Source organism: Triturus cristatus, chromosome 11, assembly GCF_964204655.1.
Source record: "Triturus cristatus chromosome 11, aTriCri1.1, whole genome shotgun sequence".
In the NCBI taxonomy this organism is placed as follows: Eukaryota; Metazoa; Chordata; class Amphibia; order Caudata; family Salamandridae; genus Triturus; species Triturus cristatus.
This window is the reverse complement of record NC_140594.1, coordinates 526,093,106-526,118,116: the sequence shown is the minus strand read 5'-3', so window position 1 is coordinate 526,118,116 and position 25,011 is coordinate 526,093,106. Positions and strand designations below refer to the sequence as shown.

The 25,011-nt window shown below is 45.5% G+C and overlaps 1 protein-coding gene across 1 annotated transcript in view; it reads left to right on the top strand.

Moving 5' to 3' along the window:
• Window positions 1-25,011, top strand: part of LOC146784513 (zinc metalloproteinase-disintegrin-like berythractivase) — a 2,362,040-nt gene that overhangs the window by 1,696,123 nt on the left and 640,906 nt on the right. The gene's annotated exons all lie outside the window — the stretch shown is intronic.

Here is a 25,011-nt window from a genome sequence, read left to right as displayed (position 1 = left end):
ATTTGGGCGAGCGCTTAATCCAACTGGCATTTGAATGCGTTAAACTAAAATTATATCAGACACTTGTAGGTTTTGTACGAAAATATCATATTTTCATACTAATGTGTTTATTCACAGCATTTCATCAACATTCTGAAAGCTATAATGCAATATTACATCCCTTATACTTATGCACAGAACATTGGTCCATACAGGAGACAGGTCAAGGTTGGCGCCCATTCCATATATGCATTGCACATAAGCAGGTCATGTCTAGGACCTTGACGCTGTTCCACTGTCCCTAAAACCCACAGGGCATGAACACGGTGCATAAACTCCTTCAGTGGCTCATAGATACTGCAAATAAGGCACTGACCGTGACCACTCTCTTTTCACAGTATCCCTGTGTAGTGAGGAGGTCCACACAGGAAGGTTGTAATTAAAGATGATTTATTCAAGCAGGTAACAAGTAGTATAGTTTTAGACAACAGGTAGTTAAGTTGTGAAGGAGAGCGCCACCAGGTGCAGCCTGTCTGCTGCTCAGCCCATGTCCAACTGTCACTTCACCTCTCTGTGTCCCAACATTCGAGTCACATCTTGACTCCAACATTCTATTGAGCACAAAGAACAAGCACTGGCTTAGCAGGAGGTGTAAAGTACATTACATTACAAATGCAGGATACTACACCCTGTTAATAGTAGAACTAAAGATGACATTGTAATGCTATAAATGTGTCTTAGATAACTAGGTAATTTAGGTGTAGGGGTCTTTGTCTGGCAGCTGCACAGATGGGAGACAGGCAGTCATTAACCTACATTAATTTGTCGGTCTGGCTTGACAGTGCAACTGTCAGCTCACCTTATGTGATCAACATTAAAGAGCTTTCACCAAAATTGGCAATGTGGGTTATGATCGGACAATTCACATTTTAAAACAGTGATGTTTCTTTAATGTTTTGTTGGCTGCACGACTGAACTCACATTAAGCAAGCATGGCTTCAGGATAAGGGATGTTTGGAAACATCCATGTTTCTATGGGAGCTTATGCTGCGGGCGTTTCCTGCCCACCGCACAAGCTCCCATAGAAAAATTGATGTTTCAGACCACACTGTGTGCTGTTGCATCCAAGTGTTGTGTCATCCTCACGGTGCCTGCCACACGGTGCAGAGATGTTGGTGCCCCCCAGGGCCAAATGCAGAGGGCCAGGGGGTAAGGGGACACTGCTAGGGGCCCCCAAAGTCAGTTTCCGACATCCAATCCATGCCGGTGAGGCCAACTTGGATTGGCAGTCGAAAACCGGCATCATAATCCCGACGGCAGAAATGCCATCCTTAAGTCATTATGAGGCCTTTCCGACTGGCGGACGGGCTCCTTGAGCCCGTTTTAACCGCATCGGATTCCCTGCCCGGTTTAAACTCCGACGGCCTTTGTCATAATACGGCGGTCGGATTTTAAACCTACAATATCGGTCGGAGGCTATCCAACCGACATTGTAATTAGACTCTAAATGTATACAGGTCCAAAAAAACAAGCACTGCTCCTTTAAGGAGGTAGCACTTTCCATCTCTTAGCATGTTTTGTGCTGATAGTTACAATACAGCCTAAGTTATTTTTTCGGCTCATGCTTTGAGGTTCTCAAAACAATTCAGATTAAGCCTATTGCTCAATTTATTATCTTCAGCAGTATCAACTGTATCAATTTTAGATTCCTTCTAGATCCCAAATAATCAAACTTATGTCCTTTATTATTGTAAAAAATTATAAAAAAATATGTAAATACCTCCCTAGTGTATTTGTAAAAAATCCAAGAAAATCATTATGTGCTGGATTAATTTTGTTCGGATACACATGCTGGATGCAACATCGAAGCTGCAGATATCGAAAGAACCTTGTTTGGGCATTGGATATTCCTTCTGCAACTCTTCATATGAAACAAAAACAACCTCATTAATTGTCTGGCCGAAGATAATAAAGTTCAGATCATGCCAGCAAGATAAGAAACACGTGTGCATAATAGATGGAAGTTTGGGATTGAAGCCTATTCATGTATACTAATTAAAGCCCAAAATATTATAACGTCTCCTTATATTCTGCCATATTTGATGAAAACGTAAGTGGTCTAAATCTAGAATGCTTAAAATACGCAGTGTCAGTAAGACCTTTTAAAGGCTTAGGGCCTTATTATGAGGGCGGTCTGGCGAGAGTCCGACCACCATCATTGCAGGATGGATACCGACCCACATGTTGTCAGCGGTTTCACCTGCCACATTATGATCCAACTGCTGTGCAGGCAGTCAGAAAAATGCTGTTTTCTATTGTGGCTTGTGCAGCAGCCCAGAAAAGGGTAGCAGAAATAGGCATGTTTTAAACATCCATGCATTGTGTGCCAGGCACCATAAGGTCCATTGATGTTTTGGGGGGCACCACATGTGACCCCCAAGCCACATGTCAGAGGCAAATGGGGGACGGTCTGCCTGTACATGGTAAGTGACGGCCAGGCGGGAGAGGGGTGGGATGGAGGAGCCTGGCAATGAGAGTCATCAAACATATTGGCCTGACGAAGGGAGGAGGGTGGCAGAAGAAGGGGAGGATTGCCGACTTTGTGTCATTTTTGTTTTGTTTTGTGTTTTCTTAGTTTGTACTCAATGTTCATTTTTATTTCTCTTGTTACACTGTGGTGTACTTTCCAAAATGTAATAAAATGTGTCTTTAAAAAAAAGGTATTGAGGCAGCATTACCATCTTACTGGCAATACGCCTACCTGTAGGCCAAGGTTAAGTTTGTCCCATTTTCTAAAAATCTCAAGAGATCTTGAAAATAAAGAGTTATAATTTAACTTGATAATGTCCTCCATCTTCATAGATGTTTGTACATCAAGATATGTTCCAGACTTGACATAGCGGGAGTCTGATATTATTGAAGATACATTAGTCAATATATCCTTATTTCAGGGCATACCCACAAAAACACACAGTTAAAATTACAATATGCATATGATAAAACACTAAATATGTTGAAATAGATAAAATAGTTTAAACATTTTTTGCAATCCATTCAAGATAAAACACAAGTTAATTTTTATCATGACATTAAAAATCAATTTCCATTTGCTTACTTTCGTACGGGAGACAAAAATGCACTTATACAGAACTATTTAGGAGTAGTTATGTCCGATTTCATAATTCTAAAGGCGGCCAAGTAATTGATAAAACCCAGAAACATACATGAATGGCAAATCCAATATCTCCGCACGTTCTGACATGCAAAAAAAGAATACAAGCTATATATTTTCATTAACATCGTGTTTACACATATCATACATATTAGTCTCATCATAATGGTGAGTCTTCCATTTACTCGTGAAACGTTTTATGTGGAAGATATCAAACCTAAATTTAATAAAAAGTGTTTCTGCTTGACTTGGTAACATTTTATCTAAGAACAATTCCAAATACAGAAATGCTTTAAGCCCCATACATTTGTCAATTAAACTACCCTTTTGTGTACACTGGTGACTTTAGCACACAAAACAAGCTTTCACAGTGCCCTTAGATTCCTGGTTTATAGAACAAGGCTCATACCATGAGGTTTTTAACCCCAGTATACTTAACCAGTGCTTTACATGGCATAACAAGTGCAGTGTATCAAGAGATATCTAAAGCTAAAATGTCTAGTAGACGAGCCCAATAAGAGTCAAGCTTAGCTGTTGTCCCCAATCTGACCCAAAAGTAACAAGGGTCTTAAGACAGCTGTATGGTCAATTTTCATGAGATTTCAACCACGGGTTGATTTGAGACAAATTGAAAATTGATCTAATAAAATCAAAATCAGGACCTGTAAGTTTTCACTTCCACATAATTCCCCAAATAAATAGAACTGCAGATTGTACTGTAGTTCTGTACTTCACAGTGGCTCTATGTCTTTATGGTGGTGCTATGATAAAAAAGCTTTACATTTGACCAACAGGTTTTGAAGGCCGATGGGGAATCTCGAATAATCAATGTAATATCAGCGAAAAGCAGGGCTGGGATTGGAGGGCTACCTAACCTTGAAGAGTCATGTATACCATCCAAGAGTACCTTTGTGACATCATTAATGTATAGGAAGGAAAGGGTTAATCCTAGGCCACATCCCTGGTGTATACCTCTACAATTGGGGATGCATTCACTTAGTTCACCTTGACTTCCACAGTGGACCTGTACATAGTTGTCTTCATGAAACCTCACTTTGTTGCCATTAGTACTGAGGGTTCTCCCTGGGTTTTGAGTGTTTTCTACAGTGTTTTTCTGGGAGTCAACATGGAAAGCTTCTCTTATGTCCACAAACACAACATAAAAGTGGTCTTTTTGAGTTTAATGTACTTCCACATAACCATGGGTAACCTAAACACTTTCTCATCTGGAAATGTCAGGGGTCCTACGGTAACATGTCCTAGGAAGGTTAATCAAGGTGGTATGTCATGATTTGACTGTCAAAATCAGGACAACCTAAACACTTGATTAATTGTGCTGACTTTAGTTTGAAAACCATCCTGTAAGGAAGGAAGGATTTCGGTTTCACACATCAAATGCTCTGGTATCTTCAGGATTTGCCTGCTGAAAACATTTTGCAAATTATCCAACAAACAAATTGGCCAATAGTTGCTGGGGACGCTCCTGTCACCGTTTTTGACAATTGGTATGATTTCAACCTGCTCCTAGAGACAGGGATATCTGCACTAGCAACTATGGGTTTGGACAGTAAATTGATATACCGAACCTAAACTAACATATGTGGGGTAAAATTATCCCCAGGAACCCTGTAAAGGCCAGATGCCTATCTTTGGCTTCAAAGTCTGAGTGGCCTTCCGGGTGTCACTAAAGGAATAAAAATGTACTGGCAGGATGGCTGACACTGGTGACTGGTGTTCAGGTCTTGATGGGAGTTGGGGTCAAGTCAGACACCAGGCCCCAGTGTCAACTTTCTTGCCAGTACATTTTCACACACTCTCAGGAAAACAGTCTTTAAGGTGGTCAGGTTTGTCTGGGTGGGAAGAGTGTGTGTAGTACAGGGCCTGATGGGAGATGTAGCCATTGTAAATACTTCTCCTCCCTCCCATCTCAGCCACACTACCTGGATCTCGGCTTTCCTGACAGTGAGTGGGAATATACTGGCAAGGTGGCTGACACTGCTGGGTGGTGTTTGGAACACAAGGCCTTGATGGGAGTCGTGGCCAAGTCAAAAACCAGGCACCAGTGCCAGCCATCTTGCAATTACACTTCCTCTCATTGTCAGGGCACCACTATTCCTGGCGTGCTCTTTGGGCTGGGTGGGGAGGTGTGTGTGGGAGCAGGCATGATAGGAGCTGTAGTAACAGCAAAGACTCATCCTCCCAGCCAGCACAACCAGTTCATCTGGGCCTATCGCTACCTGACAGTGAGTGGAAATGGACTAGCAAGATGGCTGACACTGGGGACTGGTGTTTGGAGCACAAGGCCTTGATGGGAGTCGTGGTCAAGTCAATCACCAGTGTTAGCCATCTTGATAGTATATTTCCACTCACTGTCAGGCAACCATAATTCATGGTAGGCTGTTTGGGCTGGGTGGGAAGAGTGTGCATATAGCAGAGCCTGATGGGAGTTGGAGTAATAACAACCACTCCTCCCTTCACCCTGGACAACCAGTTCATATAGGCCTATATGGAAACACACACCACGTTTCCACTGTCATATCACGCAGATTGCACACTGGGTCACAGTCTCCTGTAATGTAGTAACTAGGGTAATACTGTACTTAGAATGCACCAAATCAGCATATTTACTGTGAACAACAGAGGCGAATTGGAGTGGGTTTAATTCTTGTTGGGATTAGCCACCTAATCAGTGTGTCATGTGCCCCTCAAAGTTAGGTCATTTTGAGAATGTGAGTGTTTCAGATAGATATCCCTTTCACCAGACAAAATGCTGTATCCAGGCATAGAATATCCTAAACTCAAAACATTTACAGAGGTGTTGCAACCCAGACGGAAATTTCAAACGTCGGAGCATCATATCCGAATTGGGCACAGCCATAGGCTGATAGTTGTCATGGTTACGGTTTCAGATCTCGGATTGTGTCCACATCGCGTGTAAACCATAACAGAAAACTTCCATTAGTCAGGTATCAAAGTAGCATGCGGTCCTCTGATACTTTTTTTAACCACAGGTTAGGTGTGTTGTCAGTAAGCAATGGAATGCAGTGGACGTTTCGGAAAATGCAACCGATGCGGACCAATCGCTTAGTCCGCATGGACCAAAGACTGTTTATGCGGTCTAGATATAAGTCTGGTGGTTCCCTAGAGAGTTCACTTGCCTGCACTAACTGCATGATTCTAGGACCTCCCCATCTCTCTGCTGCTGTCCACATCCTCTGGAAGCTGTAATGTCTCGCTGTACAGGGCGCAGGACCCAGCCTTCATAGCTGAAGAAGTCAAGATGCTGGTGGACACACTCCTGCCCCTGTAAAGGCAACTCTATGGTACACCAGAGGAGCAGGTGAGTGATGATCAGACAGCATTGTTAGTTTACATGTGCAGTAACCATGCACGTCTGGCATTAGAAATCCTAGAGACAACCATTTAAACATAATTTTCAAGCTTTCAAAGTCTGTATGAAACTGTTCTGGTCAAGTACACTGCGGTAGATGTGTATGTACTGGTGTTGACATCATATCACTGTTCTCAGGAGAGAAAGTCATCATTGAATACTGGTGAAGCACACAAAATACCACTTTGCTAACGTTTAGACAGTGTGGACAAGCTGGTCATGTCCTATGTGTACCAGTATTTGTATATGTGCATGTTGCATGTGAACTAAGGGCCTGTCACCATGTCATCCTTACAGGTCAATGCCTGTCAGAAGGTATACCTGTAGAGGACCATTGCCCTGAAGGTGCGCTCAGTGGGGGTCACCCGTTGGTGCAGTGTCCACTGCAGGAAACGGTGGCAGGACTTGAGAGGCTGGAATCGAAAGATCACGCGAGTCCAGCTGGGCCTGTCACCTCCAGGCAAGAGGGGCATGCTCTGCACCCTGACCCTCCTAATGTGACTCATCCTTACGGTGGTCTTCCCTGACCTGAATGGGCAGTTAAGAGCCAGACAGCAGCAAGGAGGGGGTTTGTGCCTTGTTCCAAAACATTTAAATCCGTGCCTGCTGCCACTTTTTAGGTTGTGAGATGCACAAACCACTGTTCAGTGTTAAAAGATGCAAATGCACCAGAATAAGTAGATGCATGGTAATGCCCCTTTCATCTGGGACATGGGAGGAAAAAAATGGTCAGGGGATTGACAGTAGTGCCATTCTATTGCAATCCGAACAAATGAGAACAACATGTGCATGGAGATAACCCTCAGAACTATTGTAAGTGCTCAACATGTGTCAGCACATTGACAAATGTCTGGACTGCTCTCTGTGTGGCCAGACCAACTCTGTAAACTATGTTGATGTTGGCTCACTCAACTGTGAAATCCCATGCTGTGCATCCAGGTAGCAGGTAATGTCTATGTTGAGGGCTTGGTGAGTAGTGATTGGTCAGAGTGCCGATGTTAGATCAAAGCCCTGGTGCCCAGTGTACTCCAATGTATCCGATGGGCAATTTACATGTTTGGTAACTCATGCTACCTGTCATACTGGCCTTTCACTTGATTGAGTGTAGGATTCCATACTCTCTATTCCAAAACTGAGTCCATGTTTCTGACTCTGTAATAGTCAAAACACATGCCATTATGTGACTAACAAAGTAAGCCTCTTGTGGAAACAGGGGTTTGATTAAAAGGAATGATGTCAGATACACATTCACAATGGTTCTAATGTATGTAAATGCTCTTAACTGGTCATACATGATGCTTTGTAAACCATGGTTTAGTTGCCTTACTGTTGAATTCAGAAATGTCACATGAGCATCATTCTGAAGTGCTTTAAAAATACTGAGATGAAAAGCAATAGCATTTAAGCTGTACATTATGTTCACGATGCAAGAAATAAGTGCGGGACATTCAGACCTGGCCTTTACAAATGTGGACTTTTACAGTGTTGACAAAATGGTAAGAAGTGTTGAATACACATTTTTAAGTAAGATGTTCAGGGCTAATAGTTTATACAGACAATACATCAAGATGGTCCAATGGCATAGTGATCCACATGAAGCATAAGGAAGATGCAGTCATTGGATTTTACAGTGTGCTGACCTGTGTTTACATGGCAAACTGGTAAAATGCATCCAATGTGGACAAAATCTGATTCATCTTCATAACACTGTGCATAAATGACACAAGACTGTGGGCAAGATACCTTTCATACTAGTTATGCCTACTACCTTAGTGTGTCCACGATAAGAGAAAGCCATGTGACCCAACAAACAACTAATTCTGCTTTTGGACATCTGAGCACTTTAAGTATGATCTGTGTGATATGGCCCTTTAAATGACTACCCCAGCATGTTGTATAGCTATCAAGATATGTGACCTGTAACACTAGACCTGCTGTCTCCAAGTTGATGAATAGGGATAGCAGAATAGATACCATGTCTCATATCAATTGTGTGACTCCTATTCCCATTATGAGGTCTAAACTGCCTTGCATTAGATGAGACAGGTATGTTATGACCCAAGTGCGTCACTAGCGAAAGACAATACATCAGCTGGTATTTAGTTATGTTGAAGACACTGGGGATGAGGAAGTTGAATTTGCAGCATACAATGTTGCAGACATCATCATTTGTGAGGGTGTACAGATTTACTTGTGTTGTACCAAGTGGTATGTACAGAACATTATCAAGTATTTTAACCACAAGTTCAATTGATGTAGTATATGGACGCTTCGTGATTCATTTTGCTTCTTTTTTACAGCATCAGAACTGGCCAGCGAAGGAGACAGGCCCACAGATGTTGGGGAAGCAGCTAGCCAGAGTGGCTCCTGTGCTGACACCGAGCAAGAGGGAACCAGTGGCATGGAGGATGAGGGGAGCTTTACTGAGGGCATGAGCGATGTAACATCTGACAGCTCGATGAAAGCTCCAGCTCCAGTGAGGACTCTCATATGGTGGTGGATGACCCTGGAAATATATTCACTCCATCAGAGTCCACCACCACCCCTACCATATCCACAATCCCAACTGCTCCCCAGCCCCATACCTGTGGCCGTTCCCCTAGAAGGAGAGGCGTCTCCTTTGCACGAGGCACCTCACTCCCTGCCTCTGTCTCCCCTACTGCCCCGATTGTGAAGGCCATTGACCTCCTGAGGCAGATATCTGTGGGGCAGACAGCAGTGCTGAATGTTCTCCAGGTGCATACCAATTACCTTACTCAAATAGTATCTTCTGGAGGGCATTCACTCTGACATGTCTGCTCTACAGAGATCCAATCATGCTCTAGATTCCACACTGATGGCAGCATTCGAATATATCAACGAATGCGCTACAATGCATTCCATTACAACGTGGTCTTTACAACGACCGCGTTGTTACAACGCGAACCATTAAACCGCAAGTCATTACAACGACTTGCTGTAGGGGGCGCGCTTGATATAGGAATAGTATAATTTACTATTCCTACTCCGGTTTGTGCAACAGCAGGGAAGGTATGGGATTGTAAATCCAACACCTTCTGCCCCCTACAGCAAGTCATTGTTACGATTTGCGTTGTAATGGAGTGCATTGTAGTACATTTGTTGTAAACAATGTCTCCCCAGCATTGTCCCTAATTCAGCTGTCTCACCCCCCTCCTGCCTCTTCCCCATCCACATTCCTGAGTACCCACCCTAACTAAAGCACACACAAACAAACATGTATACACTTTAACATCCACACGCAGTACATAAACGCACAGAGATAAGGACAAACACACATGCACACTCACAAGACAGACATCACACTCACTTCCACAGACATGCTAACAGACACCACACCATCATCCACAGACCTCACAACCCTCTGCCTCTCATAGTACTTACTCTGCCCAGAAACTCCACCTTGTTGCCCTTGACCTTTTTTCCTACCCAAACCGATCCAACCCCTCCCAAAAAGAAGAAATGACCCTGCTGCCTGCCATACCATTCAGACCCCCTCCACTTCCTTCCCCCACCTACCAAGAAAACCAGAAAATCCACCTAGGTTCCCCAATAAAGAAAATCCCTCCATTCTAAAAAGTCCCCACCCCCTCCTGAAGCCCTAACTTCCAAATTCCACCCCAGTACTTCAACCCCAAAAAGATCCCAGCCCAAAAAAGAACCTGTCCTCCCTCTTCCCTTGCAAACCCTCCAAGATTACCATAGTCCCAAACTTCTAAAGCCCAGCCCATCGCCTCTCCATCTAGCCGTACCCCTGCAGTTGTCCAACCCCTCCATCTAGCCCTTCCACTGCAGTTGTTTCACCCCCTTCCATCAAGCCTTCCCACTGCAGTTGTCCAACCCCTCCTCCTAATCCCACCCCTCCTAAAGACTAACCCAGTCCTCTCTGGTCTTGACCCTTTGGTGCCTGGCCAGCCCCCTAGATGCCCCTCCAGGGTAGGTGTCTCTTTTCAGAACAAGTGCAGGCAAGTATAGATAGCGAGAAACGTTACGGCATGTTTATCAGAGACATTTGGACTGGCCATTGGCCTTTTTCTATTCATAAGAATTAGAATTTATGCTGAAAAAACTATGCTCCAATTTTCATTTACAGATTTCTGTGTCCCCAGAATTGATTTTCAGTTAACTGTAAATCATGTGTTATTAGTGATGTAAGTATAGAATGATGGTAGTATGGCATGGGTTGCATGTGGTCTGTGGAGTATGAGCACCCTGTTAAGATGTGGTATAGATTCTTGTGACTACATTGGCTGGGTGTCAATGTTTACATTAGTTTTGTCTAGGAGTGTGACATAAAGTCACAAACCTCTGCTTTTGAAATTTGACGTCCTCATAGTTTCTGCTTACAGATGTCAACATAGTTCAAGTGTGGCAAAGGGCAACATTCTTTGAGAAACATGCTGCATATGTAAGTAATGGCCTGAAAGACAACTGTCTCATCAATACACCTGGATGCATATGAAATTTGCCTACATGGTAGTAACTTTGGGCTCACATACATACACAGAGTAATATTACAATTGATGTATGTGACTTGATAGTGGGGGACCAGTGTCAGTGCCTTCAATAGATGTGGTTAGCTAGTTCCAATGACAACATTGCCACAGGTGTATGCCACGGTAGGCCAATACCTTTTCAAGGCAGTTGACCCATATAATACATTTCCTGTGCCTATGGTGAGTGTGAGGTAGACATTGTTCTGACAGTGTTCTGACCCTGTTTCCTTCCATGACTCCTCTTTCTACAGATATTCCTGTAAGGCAAGGTGTCTATGGTCTGTATTCTCCAGTGCATATGAAACCACATGTCAGTCATTATATCCTGATATATTTGGGGCACATCATGTAGATGTTGGGTCCAGGATATGTCTGTTGGAAAGTGGGTTATTGGTAGGAGCAAATGTAGGTCTGCCACTGGCAATAAGACCACAAGCACATGTCAGGACTCAGCATAGGTCTTAGAAAATTATTCCTATGCTCAACCCTTGGTAACGTGGCTGCGAGCAGACAGACTTAACTTCAAAGACAGGTATGTAAAGCATTTAAAAACACAATTTCAGTAAATAATTAAGACAAAACACAATAAAAATCCAACACAATTTTATAACAATAGCAAATATTTTTATCTTTAAAATGACACCAAAAATCTAATGTAGGAAACCGAAGATATGAATTTTCAAAGATTTAATCAAATATACCACTTAGAAGATTATAGCACCATATTGTGATACCTGCTCGCGATGGACCGGGCCAAAGTCTAAGTTTCAGGCCGGGCGCGATGGAGCCCTGAGCAGCTACAGCTCGTGGCAGGTCTCGGTCTCAGTTTCTAACTTCACACTTAGAAACTTTTCTTGAGCTTTTCTTCCCGAGGGTCCTTAAAGCTCCCAGTCAATTCGGATCCGGTGAGGGTTCGCCGGCTTAACTTGTGACCGGGTCCCGGTCAACTTCCCTGGAGCGGACTTAGAGAATTTCTCAAGATCGCTTTCACGGGGCAACCCAGGAATCCAGGCCGGCACGCGATGGAAGGCAGATGGTTTGGCTCTCGCAGTTGCTCCCGGTCACCTTTTCTACGAGTGGACTTAGAAACGTTTCTGGAGCTTTTTCTCGCGGGGTCTCTCGATGCTCCTCATGTAGCCAGATCTGGTGAGGGTTCGCCGGCTTTAGTTTTCTTCTAGTCCTGGTCAAGGTCTGGAAGTTGGTCCTATGGAGCTTTTAGCGGGACAAACTTGGATGGCTTGGCCGGCTCACGGTTGAAGGCAGCCTGCCAGGCTGGGCAGGTTGAGTCAGTCCCTCTATGGAGCTTTTTTAAAAAGTTGCTTCAAAGTTCTCCAAACTTCTTGAACTTCTTCCTAAAGTTCCTCAAGGGGTCCCAAAGTGTCTCAAAATTACTCCAAGGGTCTGGAAGCTCCAAGATGGTCCTTGAAAGTTGAGGACGTCAGTTCACACAATCCACTGGTACAAAACCCCCTACAAATCCACTGATGGTTCTCCAAGGTGTAGATTTAGTTGGTAATCTTCCAGGTGAGCTCTTTTAACCTGTAGCTTCCAGGGAGTCCACTCTTTAGTTATTTTTCAGCAAGATAATCCACTGGGCTGTAGTTTCAGATCGTGCAGTCTTCAGAGGTCAGGCCTTAGAAATCTTTGCACAGCAAAACTTCTCAACAGGTCACTTCTTGCTTCAGCAAGTTTCAAGCAGCATATCTGGTGGGCTCTGCCCCTCTCAGATACTTATTCCTAGTTCTCTGGGTCAAGCAATAGGTCACTTCCGACCAATGGGAGCAGAGTAACTCCTCCAATATATGACCACATCCTGTAGAGCGTGGCATTATTTTGTCCCAGAGTGCATCAAATCTTCCAAATCCATAATGGCTGATTTTCCAGCAAGGAGGTAAGAGCTGGCTAAACACACCCCTAGGATGGCTAATTTACTTAGACTCTCCCCCCTGCATCTGCTCATACCTTCCTTAATCCTACCATCTGCCTTAGGTGGGAAGTTCAGATCTGTAAGTGACACTGGTCTCTACTCTCCTCTTTGAAGAACATAGTTTACAACTCCTCCCCCTGGCCTTGCATTCCTATGGAACAGCACACTGCCCTCCCAGCAGAGCTGGTTAACCCCAGGGGATCTTTATCACCTCTTCAAGGCAGCCTGGCTAATCCACTTAACTCTGACCAATCAGGGCAGACCACTGGAAGGCTGATTTTGGACTTACAAACAAGAAAGTCTTATAACTTCTTGTATGTACACTTTAGGAGAAATTCAACACTATGATATTGTTGAATTTATTAATACCATTCTGGGAAGTCTTTGAATGGCATTTCTAGCACTCTCCTATCAAGAGTTATTAATCAATAACTTTCTACCATGTAAACCTATTTAACAGGGGGTTTGAAATGGGAAAAATGACTTGGGCCATTTTTCCAGCACCAGGACTTACAAAAACATATTTTATAAGTATTTGTCTTATATCTACAGGAACCCCACCCCATGTCAAACTAGTGGAGGCTTTAAGGGTTCTGAATCTGTAGAACTATTGCATATCCTCCCTCCACAGTGCTCCTAGCATCAAAGTCGAAATTGATCAGCACTTCACCACAATGTGGGGAGTGAAATGTGAAATTTCATTTTACCCAGGCATAAAAAAAAACAATATTATAAGGGTGTACCTTATAAATACCTGACCCCCCACCCCTGAGATACCTAGGGTAGATCATGGGGGTCCCTAATATGCCAACACATTGTAGGTTATCCATGTTTAAGTGCCCCAAACACCGAAGTCGAGTGTGGGCACAATTTACTTTTTAAAAGCAGTCCTGGCACCCAGGGCTGTTTTAAAACTGATTTCAGGCTTCAGCAGTGCACACATGCAAGTGCAGAAAAAGGCTGCTGGCCTCTAAACTGCCATGCCCCAGGGTACTGGGGACTTGTAGGAAGTTTCAATCCCCCTGCCCTATTATATAGTAGGGGCCGATAGGGGAGGTCATGCCAATCACAGGGTTAACCCACCATACCATTGTGTACCCTAGTGTATGTAGGTATTTTAACTGTATTCTAATGTGTCTCTTTCAGCATAGCACTGGCCCTGGTCCTGGTTAGGCAGAGCCCAGGGTCAGTCAGAGTCAGTATCAGTCAGCAAAAAGTTGGGGGGTGCCCAGGGTACAGGATGACTTTGCAACATAGCCCCCCCAAACGAAAGGTGATGGGTTACTAACCTACACCCTGGTAGTCCTCATCAGCTAAGTGGAAAAACCTGGAAAGTCCATCTGCTTTTGCATGCGCAACCCCAGGTCTGTGTTCCACTGTAAAGGCCTTCCCATGTGGGGAAATGAACCACCTTAACAGCTTGGGATTCTCCCCTCTCATCCGCATAAGCCATCTGAGAGGCCTGTGGTCAGTTTGAACAAGAAAGAGAGTCCCAAACAAATATGGTCTCAACTTTTTCAGGGATCAAAGCACAGCAAAAGCCACTCTCTCAATGGCACTCCGCCTCTGCTCCCTGGGAAGAAGCCTCCAGCTAATAAAGACAACTGGCTGATCAAGGTTCCCTTCATTTAGCTGCGACAACACTGCCCCAATCCCTTGCTCTGAAGCATCTGTCTGAACTACAAATTCCTTTGTGTAGTCAGGGGCCAGTAGCACTCGTGCTGAACACATGGCCACATGGCAGCTTTCAGAGTGTCAAAAGCCTTCTGACACTCTGGGGTCCAAATCACCTTCTTTGGCCTCTTCTTAGAAGTCAGTTCTGTTAGGGGCCCCACAATGGTCCCATAATTTTGAAGAAACGTTCTATAATAACCTGTCAGTCCAAAGAATGCCCTGACCTGAGTCTGGGTAACAGGAGCTGTCCAATCCAAAATAGTTTGGATTTTCGCTTGGAGAGGCTGTACATGGCCCCCACCTACCAGGTGGTCCAGGTACACCACAGAGCTCTGCCCTATTTGGCACTTGCTGGCCTTAATAGTCAGGCCTGCCTGCTGCATGGCCTGAAGCACTTCCCTTAGGTGGCTTACGTGATCCCCCCAGGTAGAACTGTATACAGCTATATCATCCAGATAAGCTGCACTGAACTGTTCCAACCCAGACAAGACCGTGTTCACCAACCTTTGGAAGGTGGCAGGTGCATTCTTTAAGCCAAAGGGCATTACCTTGAACTGATAATATCCCTTTGGTGTGGAGAATGCTGACCTCTCCTTTGCTCCATCAGTGAGGGCAATCTGCCAGTAACCTGAAGTCAAATCAAAAGTACTCAGGTACTTAGCAAGCCCTAACCTATCAATGAGCTCATCAGCTCTAGGTATAGGGTGAGCGTCAGCCTTTGTGACTGCTTTCAATCCTCTGTAGTCCACACAGAACCTTAACTCCTTGGGTCCCCCCTGAGGATTAGGTTTAGGTACCAGCACCACTGGACTGGCCCATGGACTCTCGGACGGTTCAATTACCCCCAATTCCAGCATCTTAGCAACCTCAGCTTTAATGCTGGCTCTGACATGGTCAGACAACCTGTACAGTTTATTTTTGACAGGTAGGCTGTCACCAGTGTCAATGTGGTGCACACACCACTCAGTGATGCCTGGGGTTAAAGAGAACAGACCAGCAAACTGCTCCAGCACTTGCTTACAGTCTCTGTGCTGCTGGTCTGTCAATTTGGGAGAGAGTACAACTCCCTCCACTGACCCATCTTGCACATTAGTGGAGAGGAGGTCGTACACAGGCTCAGTTTCCTCCTCCACACCCTCATCAGTGACCAGTAACTTAGTCATATCTGCCCTGTCATGGTGGGGTTTCAATCTATTCACATGCAGGACCCTATGAGGGTTCCTGGGGGTGCCAAGGTCAACCAAATAGGTAACCTCACCCTTCTTTTCTAAGATTGGATAGGGCCCACTCCACTTGTCATGGAGGGCTCTGGAAGCCACAGGCTCCAACACCCACACCAATTGTCTTGGAGCATAGTAGCCTTTTGATCATACCAGTGCTTCATAATCTCCTGGCTGGCCTCCAGTTTCTTGTTTGCCTTGTACATGTACTCTGCCATTCTAGATCTCAGGCCTAGCACATAATCAACACATTGTCCTTAGCTTCTTTAAAAGACTTCTCTAAAGACTATCTTAGCAGGCTCAATGGCCCCCTCATAGGGTGTCCAAACAACAACTCAAAGGGACTGAAACCAACCCCTTTCTGTGGTACCTCCCTGTAGGCAAACAGTAAGAATGGGAGGAGAACATCCCAACTCCTCCTGAGTTTCTCTGACAACCCATGTATCATGCCCGTCAGGGTTTTGTTGAATCTCTCAACAAGACCATTTGCATGTGGGTGATAGGGGGTGGTGAACTTGTAGTTAACACCGCACTCATCCCACATATCAGTCAGAAAGCTGGACAGGAAGTTCATGCCCCTATCTGACACCACCTCTTTTGGAAAACCCACTCTGGTGAACACAGCAAGTAGTGCTCTAGCCACCGCAGGAGCATCAATGGTTCTAAGAGGTATGGCTTCAGGGTATCTAGTGGCATGGTCAACTACCACTAAGATATACCTATTCCCTGATGCAGTAGGTGGGTCCAGGGGACCAACAGTGTCCATCTCAACCCTTTCAAAGGGAACCCGAACCACTGGCAGTGGTATTAGGGGAGCCTTTATCTTGCTCCCTGCCTTTCCACTTGCCCGACAGGTGACACAGGAGCTGCAAAACTCATTTACCTTCTCAGACATATGGGGCCAGTAGAAATGGTTCACCAACCGGTTCCATGTCTTTGTCTGTCCCAAATATCCTGCCAATGGGATATCATGACCCAAAGTCAGGACGAACTCTCTGTACTTCTGGGGCACCTCCAACCTCCTGGTGCCCCCCTCCATGAGGTTTCTGGCCTCAGTATAAAGCAGTCCATCTTCCCAGTAGAGTTTGTGTAACCCACTGTCATCCCCCTCCTCTTGCTTAGAAGCAATCCGCATCAAGCCCTCAAGGGTGGGACAGTCACGCTATCCCTTACCGAACTCCTCTATGGAGGGTCCTCCTGCTCCTGTCAGTTCTGCCAAATCTGACAGCTCTGGCAGGGATGGAGTCCCTCCCTCAGAGGCCAGATCCTCCCCATCAGGGTTAGATTCTCCCAGCGCCTCTGGAGTTCCCTGGGAGGGCTCACCAAGCCCAGTGCCCTTGTCCTTGGATGCTTGGCCCTTTGTTCCAGGGTCCAAGTGTCCAACCCCTCCCTTCTGGCTAGTCTGTGACCTAGTCACAGCACATACCCTTTCAGGGAGCTCCAATATTTTCATATGGAGTCCTCTCTCCACCTCTGACTATTGAGAGGCTTCAAGATCATTGCCCAGTAAACACTGGACTGGGAAGAGGCTTCAAGATCATTGCCCAGTAAACACTGGACTGGGAGCACCTCTGACACAGCTACCTTCATAGGGCCTGTCACTCCTCCCCATTCCAAATCCACCATAGCCATACAATGGAGTTTGGTAGTGCTGTCTGCATACGTCACCTGGTGAAACTCACCAGGTAACAACCTCTCTGGAGGCACCAGCTCATCCAGGACCATAGTTACACTAGCCCTAGTATCTCTGATAGCCTCAACCTCAGTCCCATTCACTCTAGGCCTCTGCCTGTACTTGTCCATGTTTGGAGTTAAGGCAGCAAGGGTTGCAATATTCACCCCACCCAGGGACACTAAGGTTGCTTCCACCACCTGACTACCTCTCTCTGGGGCACCCCTCTCCACCCCTACACTGACACTGGCAATCCCTGTGGATGGCCCCTTAGGGGGGAGCTTTTTGGCGCAGATAGCATCTCCCTGCTTATGCCCTGGCTGGTTACAGTCAAAGCACTTAACCACCTTGGAGGAATCAAAGAACCTACCAGGCTTTTCCTGAAACCCCCTCCCTTTGAATTTGGGTTGGCTCTGAGCACCCCCCCTCCTTGTGCAGGTTTATGTGGGTTTTTGGAGGACTCCTTAGGTTTTTGACCTTCATTTCCCTGGCATTTACCTTGGGAAGGGACTTGTCCTCCTTTCTTCTGGTCACCCCCCTGATGCTGAATGGAAACCCGGGTTCTTACCCACTCATCAGCTGATTCCCACAACTCTCTGGGGTCTGTCAGCTTAGAGTCCACTAGATACTGGCGTAACTTCTCTTCTGCACAATGAGTCAAAAAATGTTCCTTCAAAAACAAATTATACAATCCCTCATATGTGTCAACTTTGTTACCAACAATCCAGCCTTCCAGTGCCTTCACTGAAATGTCCACAAAGTCTACCTAAGACTTTGAACTCAATTTCTGGGTGCCTCTAAACCTCACCCTGTACTGCTCTGAAGTCAGACCAAATCTCTTGACTAAGCATGCCTTCATCTGCTGGTATCATTCTGCATCCTCTCCCTTCAGGGTCAGGAGCCTATCCCTCCTAGCTACTGGAATCAACTCCCACAGGAGTGCACCCCAATACCTAGAGTGGACCCTACTCAGTTCAGTTCAGTTCATTTAGTCTTTATTTCGATTGTAACAATCATAAAAGACAAAAATAGCTACAATCTTTAAAAGGGTCATATTAAAATGTAATGATTTAAAAAATAGATATAAAAAACCATCGACCAACAGTTAGCAGTGTAGGGTCCAATAAGATAAAACACATTAACATTAAAAAAAATATGTTATAAATTAATATATATATATTAATATAGAGACAATGGTAGCCGTAAGGCAACCAAGAAACATAAATCCAAATACTTTACACACTAAGAATTACACAGTTTAAAATACAAGAATATGTGTCTAGGCAAACGTGATGCTGCTAAACAAATCTTATACCTAAAATGGTAATATTAATATAACCTAACTAAAATTGTGGACCCTCATTTTCTTGGCACGAATAACCCACATCCAACTCAGAAATGTAGCAACTGCAACTACTATTGGTTCCCACGTATTGGTCTTCAGGATGCTTAATGCCTCCACACTTGATCTAGTGCCCATATTGAGGCAAGCAGGTTTAAGCCACTTTGTCCTGGGATGCTTATAGGCTGTTCAAAAGGGGATGATGGACCGAGCGTTTGAGCAAATCAAACACTTACCCCCAGTCAACTGATCTGGGTTTAATCCATCATCATTCTTTAGCTCACTCCACCACCCCAGTTCAGACATGGCCATATGCAAATCAGTCTGACCCTGTGCCTCATAGAAACAGTCCAGCCTGAAATGCCAAGCCATGTCTTCCCTTGACCGGAAACAAGCATCCTGGGACAGGTTTCGGGTTCATAACCCTCATCAGTCAGGCTATCTTGAATCCAGTGGCAAAGTGAGCAAGGGAACCACGTCTAGGCATACCCTGCCAACTTAGGGCGAACAAAGCGATACCAAAGGGGATGATGGACGGAGCGTTTGAGCAAATCAAACACTCACCCCCAGTCAACTGATCTGCGTTTAATCCATCATTATTCTTTAGCTCACTCCACCACCCCAGTTCAGACATGGCCATATGCAAATCAGTCTGACCCAGTGCCTCATGGGAACAGTCCAGCCCGAACTGCCAAGCCATGTCTTCCCTGGACCGGAAACAAGTATCCTGGGACCGGTTTCGGGTTCATAACCCTCATCAGCCAGGCTATCTTGATTCCAGTGGCAAAGTGAGCAAGGGACCCACGTCTGGGCATACCCTGCCAACTTGAGGCGAACAAAGCGATACCAAAGGGGATGATGGACGGAGCATTTGAGCAAATCAAACACTCACCCCCAGTCAACTGATCTGGGTTTAATCCATCATCATTCTTTAGCTCAATCCACCACCCCAGTTCAGACATGGCCATATGCAAATCAGTCTGACCCTGTGGCTCATGGGAAAAGTCCAGCCCGAACTGTCAAGCCATGTCTTCCCTGGACCGGAAACAAGCATCTTGGGACCGGTTTCGGGTTTATAACCCTCATCAGCCTGGCTATCTTGAATCCAGTGGCAAAGTGAGAAAGGGACCTACGTCTGGGCATACCCTGCCAACTTAGGGCGAACTAAGCGATGCCAAAGGGGATGATGAACGAAGCGTTTGAGCAAATCAAACACTCAACCCCAGTCAACTGATCTGGGTTTAATCCATCATCATTCTTTAGCTCACTCCACCACACCAGTTCAGACATGGCCATATGCAAATCAGTCCTATCCTGTGCATCATGGGAACAGTCCAGCTCGAACTGCCAAGCCATGTCTTCCCTGGACCGGAAACAAGCATCCTGGGACCGGTTTCGGGTTCACAACCCTCATCAGCCAGGTTAACTTGAATCCAATGGCAAAGTGAGCAAGGGACCCACGCCTGGGCATACCCTGCCAATTTAGGGTGAACAAAGCGATACCCAAGGGGGATGATGGACGGAGCGTTTGAGCAAATCAAACACTCACCCCCAGTCAACTGATCTGGGTTTAATCCATCATCATTCTTTAGCTCACTCCACCACCCCAGTTCAGACATGGCCATATGCAAATCAGTCTGACCCTGTGACTCATGGGAACAGTCCAGTCCGAACTGCCAAGCCATGATTTTCCTGGACCGGAAACAAGCATCTTGGGACCGGTTTCGGGTTCATAACCCTCATCAGCCAGGCTATCTTGATTCCAGTGGCAAAGTGAGCAAGGGACCCACGTCTGGGCATACCCTGCCAACTTACGGCGAACAAAGTGATACCAAAGGGGATGATGGACGGAGCGTTTGAGCAAATCAAACACTCACCCCCAGTCAACTGATCTGGGTTTAATCCATCATCATTCTTTAGCTCACTCCACCACCCCATTCGTCACCCCGAGTGGGACGGGTATGCTCAGACGTGAGTCCCGTGCTTTCCATGCAACTGAAATCAAGCTATCCTGGCTGAAGAGGGGTGAAACCCCGAAACCAATCCTAGGATGCTTGTGTCCAGTCCAGGGAGGACCTGGTCTGGCAGTTCGGACGGGACTGTTCCCATTGGGCACTGGGTCAAGACTGATTTGCATATGGCTGGGTCCAAACTGGAATGGCATGGTGAGCAAAAAAACGATGGATTTAGGCCTAGATCTCTCTACTGGGGTGAATGTATGACATTGTTCTGCATTCTGTCCATCAACAGTTCTTTTTGCATTTGTCACCCCGAGTGGGACTGGTATGCTCAGACCTGAGTCCCGTGCTCTCCATGCCACTGGAATCAAGCTATCCTGGCTGAAGAGGGGTGATACCCTGAAACCAGTCCTAGGATGCTTGTTTCCAGTCCAGTGAGGACCTGGCCTGGCAGTTCGGGCTGGACTGTTCCCATGGGGCACAGGGTCAAGACTGATTTGCATATGGCTGGGTCCAAACTGGAATGGCATGTTGATCAAAACAACTATGGATTTAGGCCCAGATCTCTGTACTGGGGTGAATGTATGACATTGTTCTGCATTCTGTCCATCAACAGTTCTTTTTGCATTTGTCACCCCGAGTGGGACGGGTATGCTCAGACGTGAGTCCCGTGCTCTGCATGCCACTGGAATCAAGCTATCCTGGCTGAAGAGGGGTGAAACCCCGAAACCGGTCCTAGGATGCTTGTTTTCAGTCCAGGGAGGACCTGGCCTGGCAATTCGGGCTGGACTGTTCCCATGGAGCACAGGGTCAAGACTGATTTGGATATGTCTGGGTCCAAACTGGAATGGCATGGTGAGCAAAAAAACGATGGATTTAGGCCCTGTTCTCTGTACTGGGGTGAATGTATGACATTGTTCTGCATTCTGTCCATCAACAGTTCTTTATGCTTATAGGCTGGACATACAAACAATATATGGGCTATTGTTTCAATCTGTGCTGGGCATGTAGAGCATTTATCATCCAAGCTGTATCCCAATTTGTTGGAAGTGCTGTTATAGGGAGGGAACCCGCCCTAAATTGGTGATACAGCTTCCTGTCGTGAGGTTTGGTGATAACTTCCCAATAAGCTTCAAACTCAATTTTGTGTTTGAGCTCCATAAATCGCCTATACATGATGGACCTACTCATTTTAAGGGCCCTCTCAAAAGCTGCTACCCACCTGTCAATGTCATTCACCTCAGTGTACTTGGGCACTATACCCTTGGGAAGTTAAGATTCAAATGCACCTCCCCAGTACATCTCAAAAACTTCATAATTTTCACTGCCACCATATCTTCTCAACTCCTCCCTCTCCCATCTCCTCTTATCAATTCCAATTTCTCCTGCTCTAAAGTTATCAAAGCTAATTGAGCCTGCAGCTTTCTCTCTGCAAGGGACGGTAGTGGTTCCTGAGTAAAGGACCCACCCCACTCCCACCCTCTGGAATCACCTAGCTAACACTAGTAATAATGGAAGAGGTCTCATCCTCACCCTCCTCTTGGGTGAGGTTGGGGGGAACATCCTCCACCCCTCCCCCCCCCCCCCCCGGGTTCTTTTCAGCTTCCCCGGCCCAGGCCTTTAGGGACTCAAGGAACCCTGCCTTCCTCATCTTCTTGGCAAAAGGCAGCCCACTAAGCCTACACTTTTCCATAAGCTCAGAAAGCTTGAACTGGGACAGTTTATCCAGGTCCAGCTCCATGGTTCCCTAGTTTTGGGTCACAAAAAACTAGGCACAACAGACTTAGAACAATGTGGAAAAATCAAAACAATGGATTAAAAATAGTTTAGTCCAAATTCCAAAAATTAAAAACTCAAAAGCTTTCTAAAGCAATTTAGAGGATTTTTATAATCTTAATTCATTCACTGAAAGTCAAAGACAAGTCTTCATCCACACTGCTGCGCACCAAATGTTGGAAAGTGGGTTATTGGTAGGGGCAAATGTAGGTCTGCCACTGGCAATAAGACCACAAACATGTCAGGACTCAGCATAGGTCTTAGAAAATTATTCCCATGCTCAACTCTTAATGTAGCTGCGAGCAGACAGGCTTAACTTCAATGACAGGTATATAAAGCATTTAAAAACACCATTTCAGTAAATGATTAAAACGCAACACATAACAATCCAACAACAATTTATAACACTAGAAAATATTTTTATCCTTAAAGTGACACCAATCCGACAAAAATCCAATGTAGGGAACCGGAGATATGCATTTTCAAAGATTTAATACAATATAGCACTTAGAAGATTATAGCTCCATATTGTGATACCTGCTCGCGATAGACAGGGCCAAAGTCAAAGTTTCAGGCCGGGCGTGATGGAGCCCTGAGCGGCTACAGCTCGTGGCAGGTCCCGGTCTCAGTTTCTACCTTCACACTTAGAAACTTTTCTGGAGCTTTTCCTCCCGAGGGTCCTTAATGCTCCCAGCCAGTCCGGATCCGGTGAGGGTTCACCGGCTTGACTTGTGACAGGGTCCCGGTGAACTTCCCTGGAGTGGACTTAGAAAATTTCTCAAGATCGCTTCAGTGGGGCAACACAGGAATCCAGGAAGGCAGGCGACTTGGCTCTCGCGGTTGCTCCCGGTCACCTTTTCTACGAGCGGACTTAGAAACTTTTCTTGAGCTTTTTCATGCGGGGTCTCTCGATGCTCCTCATGTAGCCGGATCTGGTGAGGATTCGCCGGCTTCAGTTTTCTTCTGGCCAAACTCTGGAAGTTGGACCTATGGAGCTTTTAGCCGGACGAACAAGGATGGCTTGTCCGGCTCGCGGTTGAAGGCAGGCAGCCTGGCTGGCCAGGTGGAGTCGGTCCCTCTATGGAGCTTTTTTTCAAAGTTGCTCCAAAGTTCTCCAAACTTCTTGAACTTCTTCCTGAAGTTCCTCAAGGGGTCCCAAAGTGTCTCAAACTTACTCCAAGGGTCTGGAAGCTCCAAGATGGTCCTTGAAAGCTGAGGACGTCAGTTCCCACAATCCACCAGTAAAAAACCCTTACAAATCCACTGATGGTTCTCCAAGGTGTAGTTTTAGTTGGTGATGTTCCAGATGAGCTCTTTTAACCTGTATCTTTCAGGGAGTCCACTCTTTAGTTATTTTTCAGCAAGATAATCCACAGGGCTGTAGTTCCAGATGGTGCAGTCTTCAGAGGTCAGGCCTTAGAAATCTTTGCACAGCAAAACGTCTCAACAGTGCACTTCTTGCTTCAGTAAGTTTCAAGCAGCAGATCTGGAGGGCTCTGCCCCTCTCAGATACTTATTCCTAGTTCTCTGGGTCAAGCAGGAGGTCACTTCTGATCAATGGGAGCAGGGTAACTCCTCCAATATATGACAACATCCTGTAGAGTGTGGCATTATTTTGTCCCAGAGTGCAGCAAATCTTCCAAATCCATAATGGCAGATTTTCCAGCAAGGAGGTAAGAGCTGGCTAAACACACCCCTAGGATGGCTAATTTACTTAGACTTTCTCCCCTGCATCTGCTCATACCTCCTTAATCCTACCATCTGCCTTAGGTGGGAAGTTCAGAGCTGTAAATGACACTGGCCTCTACTCTCCTCTTTGAAGAACATAGTTTACGACTCCTCCCCCTGGCCTGGCATTCCTATGGAACAGCACACTGCCCTGCCAGCAGAGCTGGTTAACCCCAGGGGATCTTTATCACCTCTTCAAGGCAGCCTGGCTAATCCACTTAACTCTGACCAATCAGGGCAGACCACTGGAAGGCTGATTTTGGACTTACAAACAAGAAAGTCTTATAACATCTTGTATGTACACTTTAGGAGAAATTCAACAATATGATATTGTTGAATTTATTAATACCATTCTGGGAAGTCTTTGAATGGCATTTCTAGCCCTCTTCTATCGAGAGTTATTAATCAATAACTTCCTACCATGTTAACCTATGTAACAGGGGATTTGCAATGGGCAAAATGACTTGGGCCATTTTTCCAGCACCAGGACTTGCAAAAACATATTTTATAAGTACTTGCCTTATATCTACAGGAACCCCACCCCATGTGCAACTAGGGGAGATTTTAGGGGTTCTGAATCTGTATAAATATTGCAGATCCTCCCTCCCCAGTGCTCCTAGTATCAAAATTTCACTTTACCCAGGCACATAAAAACTCA